This window comes from Onychostoma macrolepis, chromosome 08 (genome assembly GCF_012432095.1).
Source record: "Onychostoma macrolepis isolate SWU-2019 chromosome 08, ASM1243209v1, whole genome shotgun sequence".
Classification (NCBI taxonomy): domain Eukaryota; kingdom Metazoa; phylum Chordata; class Actinopteri; order Cypriniformes; family Cyprinidae; genus Onychostoma; species Onychostoma macrolepis.
The window spans coordinates 26,769,629-26,780,560 of NC_081162.1; the positions used below are offsets into that span (position 1 = coordinate 26,769,629).

The following is a 10,932-nucleotide window of genomic DNA, read 5'->3' on the forward strand; positions in this document are numbered from 1 at the left end:
CAGGACGATGCCCTCATTCATGTTTAGAGGTTTAATGACATCACAATCAGGACTATAAACAGTGCAAATCATTAGACATCACTGATCTCATGAACATTTGTGCCAGTTTAGTGCATATTCAAAGTATGCATCTTTACTTTGTGTTTGTGCTGCAGCTATTAAACTAACTGTACTTCTTTATATTAATTGCTGTGTTTCAGGTCAGTGATTCCTGCTCTTAATTGTGGTTGTAGAGAGCAGGGGTGAGGACGGCTGATCGGGCCACGTTGCCGTGTTTTAATGGGGAGATGCGGTATAATAGCTTTGACCTCTGACCTTTTGTGGTGACTATAGCTCATTACGCTGATCTGTGAGTGTCAGAGTGGCATCTGAGAGCGAGTGAGCGTGTGTGTGTGTAGCAAGGTGGGTCACCGGAGCGACGCTGCCATCACCTCACCCCTCATCTGCAAATAAAATACAATCACACACACATACTAATTAAAACAGGGAAGAAGGCCACTGTTTTCTACTCATTGTCAGTTGCATTTCTCCATGCACCGATAGTCTAGTGCACGGTTCCAGAAAGCCATTTCAGAGACCACACTTCTTTTTGCTCTTTCACTCATTGTTTTAGTCTGTGCACACACACACACACACACACACACACACACACACACACACACACACGTGCACACATGTTTGTTTTTGTGAATTGTGGGGATATTCCATAGGCGTAATGGTTTTTATACTGTACAAACTGTATGTGCTATTGCCCTACACCAACCCTACACCTAAACCTACCCCTTACAGGAAACTTTGTGCATTTTTACTTTCTCAAAAAAACTTGCGTTTTGAAAAATGGGGACATGGGAAAATGTCCTCATAAGTCACCTTCTCCTTGTAATACCTATGCCATTATACAAATTTGTGTCCTCATATGTCACAAACACACACACACACACACACCCTCTTGTCTGCTCCTTCATGTCATCAGTCTTTCTCAGGCCCTGTTGCAGCGATAAACTGTGTAATCGCATAGGGGTTGACAGTGCAAGCAGTGCATACTCTTTTTCAGTCATTTGCATTGTAGAAGTCATTTATTTATGTTTGCATGGGTGCTGCATGACAAATGTTTATTTTACACAACTGGAAAAGTTAGTTGTGTGAATGTTGATATCTGCTGCTAACATGAGCATGCTACATAAACATTAAGGAAATGCTTTCAACAGCGATAAGAAATGTTTATTGAGCAGCAAATATAATTAAAATATATATATATAATTTAAAATATATTACAATAGAAATAAGTTATTTGAAATTGTAAAAGTATTTATACAATATGTTTAGCAATATTTGATTTGTACTATGTTTATTCATTTCGATCAAACATCACATTTTAGTTCCTTTAAAAGTCCTGGCGAGTTCTTATCAACATTGCATACTCATCATTTCTTATAGTTGATGGCATGAAGTCTTGACGTATATATGTATGTTTTCCATAACTGTCAAAGTTTAAACCCTTGTTTTAGAGCAATAGTTTAGTGCTTTAGTATTTACTAATGTGTTTGTGTAATGTCACATCTCTGAGACAGATGTTAAAGCCAGGTTTAAACAAGGTCAATTGTTTCCTCTTCCATCTCTTTCTCCAGATCTGCTGCAGAGCAGTCTCCTCTCAGCCTGTCCATCTTCATTTGATCACATCCAGAGAGAATCAACTCTTACTCCCCATTAGGAATGAACACTGACTGAAGTCCTGTGAGTATATCTGTGCAGATGTGGATGTGTATAGCTATGCAGGATTTTGTGATTTTTTACCGTGACAAATGTGTGTTTTTTGTTGTGTTTTTTTAACTTGCATCCTTGAGCCAGTCGTCAGTTTGCTTCAACACTCTACACTTTGGGTCAGTGACTGTGTTCAACATGGAGAGGACAAGAGCCATATACACGAGAGGATCCATGTGACATGTTGATGGTTGATGGTGAGAAAATGAACAGTTCAGTGCTTCAACATGCTCAAAAACAGATCAATTAGCTGCATGTTTCCCCTTAGGACACAATCAACAATTCCATACAAGTAAATGGAATATTTTATATTTACTGTCTTTAAATGGTCTTTGGAGACTCACTCACATTAAAATGAAAACAGTTTGTAATGTACATCAATTTGCACACTAAAAAGGGCATGACCTGCAAAGATATACCCAAGGTAGTGTATACATTAACATAGCTTTTATATAGTCAATCTTTGTGCATGAATCCAATTATTATCAGAATGCAAAAGTAGAGAATAACATCTTATTAAGCCCAGAGTTCAAGCACAGTATTTTAAAGGCAATAATCCTACATAGAATATTTTATTTGATTTTATTATTTTTTAATTTTATTACCATTCTAATTAAATAAGTGGCGTAAATGCATCTTTGAACAACCTCAGTTTAATCTTTTAACAATGGTTCATTTTTAAAGCTCGTCTTTCATGATAATAGATCAGGATATGAGTGTTTGTGTGACAGACTGTCTGTCCTGACTGTTGTTTCTTAAGTGTGTCTTCTGTCCCCGGGCCCCTGCTGTTGGCTGGATCGGCCCTCAGTGCAGGTCTGGCCTTTTCTGGGACCTCTGGTCCTCGCTGACAGATGGAAGCTTTGTCACTCTTGCGTGTGACACTGGGGACCCGAGTCACAGGATACGAGCTGCTTTAGGGCGTTTTCATATGGAATTAAATGTCTCCAATTAGCACATACAGACAAACTGTTTAGAATTGTAAATAATTCTGTTTATTTCACGTTTCTCTGGAATATTTGAATCTGATTGGTCAATCGCTGCATTATTAGGTCAGATGTTTGTGTGAAATGACTGCTGTCTCATGCAAAACATTTGCTACAAATAGGTGTTTTTTTTTTTATTATTGTTATCACTGAAATGCTATTTTTACTAATATGTTGAATTCTTTTTTTTTCTTTTTTCTAGTTTTATTTTATATAGCTTTATGTTTTATATTTGTTTGTTAGACATTTTTTTTATATTTAATTTTTATTAATTAAAAGAAAAATTTAGCAACTAGCTTAAATAAAATGTTTTTAAAATAATTTATGTGCATTTTATTTCAGTTAAAGGTTTTTTTTATTTTATTTTTAAATATAGTTTTTTTTAACTATAATAACCCTGCTATATAGTATTGATAATCCATAAATGATTATAATTCTACGCACAGACATTTGGGTGCAATTTTATTTTCAGCAATGCAACATTAGCATTTTAATCCGCTTAAACATCTTATTTTGGGTACAGTTTTCTTTTTCTTAACCAGACTGTTCCCAGATTTTAGTTTTTAACTAAACAAGAACATGCAGATTAGAGTTTGAGGCTCTTTAAACCGGGATTCATTGTATTCTGTGCCCTGAAGAGGGAGACACAACTGAAGCTAAATGAAGCTGATGGTGTCGAAAGAAGATTTTAATCTTTATTCGTTCAGTCTGTGAGTTTGTGTGCAATGATGTTCTGACTCTTCTACCTCAATCCCCCTCTCTCTCTCTCTCTCCAGGACTCGGCTTCACAGTGCATTATTGATCTAAAGGGAGCTGAATAAAACATGGGCACATGTCCATTGTCAGCGAATGCACAGAGAATAGCGCAAGTGCAGTTGTGAGGATGAGAAATCCTCTGAACTAGTGGCTGAGAGGTACGAAATTCAACTTCCAAACGCTGCTGACCGACAGTCCTACCGCGAGACACAGGCGTAGGTCCTCAGCTCCAGTGCTGGGGTCGACACGTTTCGTCCTCGTTGCGCGTCCATACGCACTGATATTTATTGAAAGAGAACAAGGCTAAAATGCAGAGAGAGGGAAAATCAATGGCGCTTTCCTCAGCTCAGGTCTGGAGAGAGTAAAGCAGAAATCGCTGTTAAACTCCACCCGTAGCCGCGAAGATCTTCATCGATTTTTTATTTGGCTCCCAGCAGTTATCGCTCCTCCATGGGCTCCTACCGCCTGGTGGACCGGGGGCCCAGGCCCCGCAGAGTTCGCGGTGAACTGGCTGTTAACAGAATTAAACTCCTATTTAGTCTCTGTGGCAGGGAATACACGCACACTGCCTGCAGACAAGACCTGACAGCACATCTTATCCACTCTGCTGCAAGACTAACACACTGCCAACATTCAGAGAGCCCACATATGTGTGCCAGCGAGCGCTCGGAGGGGGTGTGTGTGCTCGTGCGTGGGTGTGTGCATATAAACACGCGGCTGTGTTCGTTTACCGAAGGCTCTGGACATGTTATTGTGTTAATTGGTCATGGTTTTACGGAAGCTCGCGATTGGCGTGCAAAACAAATCGAGCTTCTATTAGAATGTCCGTTTCTTTGACAAACACAGACAGCTGGAATCCGCTTAAGCTGCTCTGTGAATATTTTTTGGGTGTCTACATAACTGGCGTGCAACTTTAAGAAGAGCTTTTGCTGGAGAGTGTGTCATACAGTGGCCTTTAATTCATGCACGCACCTGGCAACTTCACCCTGCATTTAAAAATTGCAAAACATAGACGGTTTAAACAATCGTACATGCTAACTTTGCATTTTTGTGCTCAACTGTTTGCGGCCTTTCACTAGTTTATATAGCGAGCCATATAGTTTATATGACTAGTATGATTTCATGCCTTTTTGCAATATATCAAATATTTCACCCACAGGAAAGGAAAATCTCAAACGCTTCACCTAAATGACATTTTCTCCATGACATTTTAATCATAAATTGCTCATAGAACAGAAAAATCACTATTAAGACCTTAGTATCTTAAATCAGTGGTTCTCAATGACTGGGCCTCAAGATGACTTCAAATAAGACAAAACAAGCATTAAAATAAGCTAGACAACAATACATTTAAATAAGCTTTTTTTATTTGAAGAATCAGTTTTCTCACTGTTTTGGAAATCCTGGATTATGGTCATGTAAATAATAAAAAACACAGTGGGCATTTTTTAAATAATAAATATACATTTTCTAGTTACATAAAACCCTAAAATATATGTCTCCCTGGACAACAAAACCAGTCTTAAGTTGCTGGGGTATATTTGTAGCAATAGCCAAAAATACATTGTATGGGTTAAAATGATCGATTTTTCTTTTATGCCAAAATTCATTAGGAAATTAAGTAAAGATCATGTTCTGTGAAGATATTTAGTAAATTTCCTACCATAAATATATCAAAACTTCATTTGTGATTAGTAATATGCATTGCTAAGAACTTACACAACTTTAAAGGCGATTTTCTCAATATTTAGATTTTTTTGCTCCCTCAGATTCCAGATTTTCAAATAGTTGTATCTCGGCCAAATATTGTCTGATCCTAACAAACCATACATCAATGGAAAGCTTATTTATTCAACTTTCAGAGGATGTGTACATCTCAATTTTGAAAAATTTATACTTAAGACTGGTTTTGTGGTCCAGGGTCACATATCGGGTAGAAAGTGAGAGTAAAATAGAGGTACAAAAAGATATCTATCTATCTATCTATCTATTGTTCTATCGTTCTATCTATCATTCTTTTTATCCATCCATCTATCATTCTGTCTTTCTATCCATCCATCTATTCTTCTAAATCTCACTCTACGTAACTATGCTAACAAACAAATATGTTCCAACTGGCTGTCATTGTGCCACATCACGGCTTTTTTTTTTGCTTTCAGTGGACAGATTGCTCATGGCTGACCTGGTCAGGACGCACAGATGTCGGGTAACAGGTTTGTTCAAATCCCTAACCAGAAGTTTGAGCCAGTAAAGTTTGAACATAATCGAGATGCTTAGCAAAACAACTAATTATATCATGCATTTCATGCCATTTTATGATATATTGAACCGTAATATATATCACAACACAGATGGCAAAAAGAGGCCTGTAGGCGTGACATGACACTGAACTTCAACTTAAACCCAGATTGGGAAAAGTACGAGTTTAAGAGCATTATTGTGTTTGGATCTGCCGAGCAGAGATCAGCGTGGCAGAGGAAGGGGGAGAGGACGAGTCAGGCCGGCTCATTTGCATTCGATGGTGCGCCTAATATATGCAGGTCACTGACCCTCAGTGTGTGGGGTTAGAGCACAGTGTGTGTGTGAGTGTGTACGAGTGTGTGTCGGGCTTGTTAAGGAGCTGCAGCGCACACGCTTGCCAACTGTCTACATCCCACCACACACACACACACACACACACACTCGCTAGCCTCTCAGGATTAGCAATAATGAGCGTGCCAAGTGTATTTATTCTATTTCAAGATTCAATACTGTAAAACATGTTTCCGTTCTCAGACAGGGCCAATTAAATGCACGTTACCGAGTTAACTGTGTAGCTATTGTGAGATCCACATCATAAGCTGGCGGGAAGCATGTGTGATATGTATATTTTTTATATCGGTATATTCCCTGAAACATAATAGCTCTGATACAAATCCTAGTGAGCTGCCTACCAAGACAGTATTTTAAGGGATCATAGGTGCTCCAACGGACACCTAAGATAAAGTAAGAGTTGGTTCAAATTAAATACATCCTTCACTGAATGTATCCTTCACTAAAACACGGAAATCTATCCCACAATGCTTAAAATTAGCTCTGAAATATTATTCAAGATGGTGGATGAATTGAAATTTGATTATAAATCTAATATTTTATTCATTACTGAAAAGACAAAAATAGTACAAGCTAATTAAAAGCGACTATTTTATCCCATATCTATGTTGTGCATTTATAATATGTGTATTAGATTAGATTATTGCATTGTTAGTATAGCAATATGCAGGGACTGACTGGGAGTAAAAAAACGGCCCTGGATTTTCTCCCAAATAGGCCCACCACAACTTCAAACAGTCGCTACTATCTCACAATATTACAGCAATCCTATCACATTTATGGCAAATAACATCACAAAACCCATGGTGACCCTACATGCTGACAAAAACAATAGAAACCATCACAGAAATCTGAATGATTTCCACTACAAATACCATTATTACAAACCATCAAATTTTAACCATTAAATAATGGTTTCCTGTAGTGTGTTTTACATTAGGATTTAGTGGTTTTAACAAAAGCCACAAATAGAAGGTGACCAATTACCAGTAGAGACCAACAGGCGCCATTACAGTTTCCATTAAAACCAACCCTAACTAGTAAAACCGTTACAAATTATGTGATGGTTTCTATTTTTTTTTTTTCAACAGATGATTGAAATAAATGCATTATTGTATGAACTAAAATACTTGAAATCTACATAAAAGAGCAGAATGCAAAATGTATATGACAATGATAAACATAAATCTAGAATCTAAGAACCTGAAACAACAGAATTCTTCAATTTGAGTATTCATATGCCTCTGTCTGTCTGTGTGTGTGTGTGTGTGTGTGTTTGTTTGTTTGTCATGTTAATATGACTAATCACCTTATAGGCTACTTCATTTACTCTATAGCTCTACTCTAACTCAATAGCTCTCAAATGTAACCCGTTGTAGAATCGCTGCTGTCTCTTTATGGACACACAAATCGGATATGAACAGTTGCGATATGCTGTGTGGACAGTCAGTTATTCAAATCAGATTCCATCCGGATATGCACAAAATCAGATCTGGGCTGACAGTCTGAACGAGACTTTACACTTTTTCTTTGATGAACCAGCCAGGCAGTTCTGGACTTCTCCAGAACGTCCAGATGGCCAGTCCACCCCTGGCAATATATATATATATATATATATATATATATATATATATTTATTATTATTTTTTTTTTTTCAGTTTTAGTTATTTTAGTTTAGTTATTCAGTTTTTATTTATTTTAGCACATCAAGTTGTACATTTAGTACATCTGTTTTTTTTGTTTTTTTTAAATGTCTGCTGTCTGTATAGATCTTTATATATTTTTAAATTTTCAGTTTTAGTTATTTTAGTACATCAAGTTAAAATAAACGAAAATGAATTAGCATACATTTTTTGTATATTTTATTTTAATTAAGTTACTGTTTATTGTATTTGATTTTATTTATTGATTTTTTTTTTATTGATTGATTGATTTTTTCACAATATTAACCAATTGAATGGAATCAAATTTGAGTAAAATCTCATGCAATTTGCATGGAGTTTCCAAATCAGTCAAGTCAGTTCCACTGCAGTTAGGATGTTCCTTTAGAAGGGTGCTGCCTATGTAGACAACTGACAGCAAGGTAGCTCACTGGGTCCTACAATCAATTAAATAGCCAATTTAAAAAAATAAAATAAAATCATATAAATTAAAAGAGTGCAGCTGCCAGTTTCTTTGCACAGAACTGTGTGATTTTTATAAGAGTGTGCTTCAAATGCACAGATGTAAAAATGGTATCTTTGCAGCTTGGCAGACTTGCAAATCGCACGAGCTGATGGTCGGTACTCAGTCTTCACTCGAGTGGAACCGCGAGCAGCAACAAGCAGCTCTGGGACTGACCTTTAGAATTTTAACAATATCTGCACAAACTCACCTGCACAGTTGAGTAATATCTAGCCATGGTTCATCAGTGACACGAGGACAAAAATATGCCACACTTCATGCTGCTCGTCAAGTAATGCGGCACCAGGGACCGAGCTTAATATTTGGGGAAGAGGAATCCTTGCTCTGAGATGTTGGAATTTGTCCGGTTGAACTGCAAGGCAAGGGAGAGCAAGGGAAAAAACTGAATTTATGAATACATAGTATGTCTATAATTGTGATTTTTTTAATACTGTAACACTTATATTTGAAATCAATAACAAGGAGCTCATCAGCTCGGTTAATCAAATAAATGCATGTTTTTCCACATGTATCGCAGAGTAATTGGTGCAGAGGACAAGATGCAGATGTCAGTGGGGTGTTGGAGAGGAAGAGCTTTGAGTCTCTGCTGTTCCATAAAGAGCAGGAGAGTCAGGCAGTGAGAGGTAATCCAGCCGAGGAGCAGGTCTGGAGGCCTAATCCCCCTCAGAACAGCCCTGCCTGGGGCATACAGACACATAATCCTGCCCCCAGAGACCTCCAGCATCTCTCTCTCTCTCCACAGATCTACAGATATCTGTCTGTCGTTCTATCTGTCATTCTATCTTTCGTTCTATCATTCTGTTGTTCTATTCATCTTTCATTCTGTTGTTCTATCTATCTATCTATCTATCTATCTATCTATCTATCTATCTATCTATCTATCTATCTATCTATCTATCTATCTATCTATCTATCTATCTGTCGTATCTAACTGTTGATCATTTGTTCAATTGATTTAATCTATTGTTCTGTCTAACATTCTATCTATCTCTCTGCTGTTCTATCTATCCTTTCTATCTATCCGTCCTGTTGCTCTTTGTATTCTCTTTTCCGTAATTTTTACTATACTATACTAAATATATTAGTTTAAAACATTAATTTCTTCTATTTTTCCCTCTCTACAGATCTACATCTGTCTGTCTGTCTATCTATCTATCTATCTATCTATCTATCTATCTATCTATCTATCTATCTATCTATCTATCTATCTATCTATCTATCTATCTATCATACTATCTATCATTTCATTACTTTAATGCATTCATTTTAACGAAATAAAATCATCTTTAATTAAAGGCATCATGATGAATGATGGTAAAAACTTAATTTATATATTCAAGTAATGAGTAAGTAATGAGTTTTTAAAACACACAACACACAACACACACACATACACAGTCATCACTAACAAATCAGTCGCAATATTAAAATTATGCTGAAAAAGGTTTAATCTTTTTTTTACTTAAAATGAAAACGATAATTTCTTACGAAACCTATATAAAAAACCCACACATTTACATTCATGCATTTGGCAGACACTTTTATCCTAAGGTCCTTGCACATCGAGTTCGCAATTTTCGTATGCGTTGCCTATTCGTCATTCTTTCCTATCAAAATGCTTGCTACGGATGTGAAAACACAGAAAAATCAAACCTGATCCGAATTTTTTTATGACGGATGAATGTTTCGGAGGCAGTGTGTAAACGTTATTGACACAACGTGAGGTTGTAATTATTTTTTAACGTGCGAAAATTTTGGACAAGAATTTCAGACTCCGTGTGCAATCACCTTTACACTGAATCTAAGGTACATTTCATCAATTCACACATTCCCTGGGTGTTGAACCCATGCCATTGTCCTTGCTTGTACAGTTTTTTACTGTATATTAAACAAAACATCTTCAATCAAAGTAATAAAGCATGGAGTAACACAGAACTTGGCATATCTTCTGCAGTCTACTATTGATCGCTGTGACTTTTCTCACTGTGAAGCAGCGTTTTTTGCTTTTTGTATGTGTGTGTGTATGTGCAGCTGAGTGAGCAGATGACTGCTTGTACAGATTTGTCAGGCGTGTGTTGGGCTGCTCCGTGGAGAGACGAGGTTGAGGCGGCCCTGACATGTGTGTCCGACAGTGAGCCGTTCCTGCGCTCCGCTCACACACATGACTGCCCAGCCTCCCCGATGTCACATGCATTATGGAGCAGGGCCACAGACAACACCTGCCGTACTGCACCGTGAATGTGTTTGTTAGCTGTTAGTGTGAGACTTTACCTGTCAGTCAGTTTAAAAATAGCAACATTTCCTCTTTGAAATGAAACAATGATGTTCTGGAATGTTCTTTAAAAAAAAAGAATTAAAATGGCCCAGAAATGTTCTCAGACAATAGCTCAACAAATTTTATACTGACCTTTTTTAAAGCTTAATAAAATTAGAAATAGAACATTTAAATCATTTAAATATATTGAAATATAATCAAATAAATGTATTTGAACTTATTTTTCTATATATATAAAACAATAAATATATATATATATACATATATTAAAATATATAATTTTACTTTTTATATTTCTGATTTCCTCAAGCACATAGAGAGGTTATTTAAATAAAATTTGCAGCAGTCATATATGAATTTTTACATATTTAGATTTTTATA

At 36.6% G+C, this 10,932-nt stretch overlaps 1 long non-coding RNA gene across 1 annotated transcript; it reads left to right on the forward strand.

The window, feature by feature from the left end:
• Positions 1 to 232: 232 nt before the first annotated feature.
• On the forward strand, positions 233 to 1,951 carry LOC131546337 (uncharacterized). Its single transcript, XR_009272661.1, has 3 exons — positions 233 to 402; positions 1,629 to 1,734; positions 1,849 to 1,951. It is a non-coding gene; the product is annotated as an uncharacterized LOC131546337 (long non-coding RNA).
• Positions 1,952 to 10,932: the final 8,981 nt, after the last annotated feature.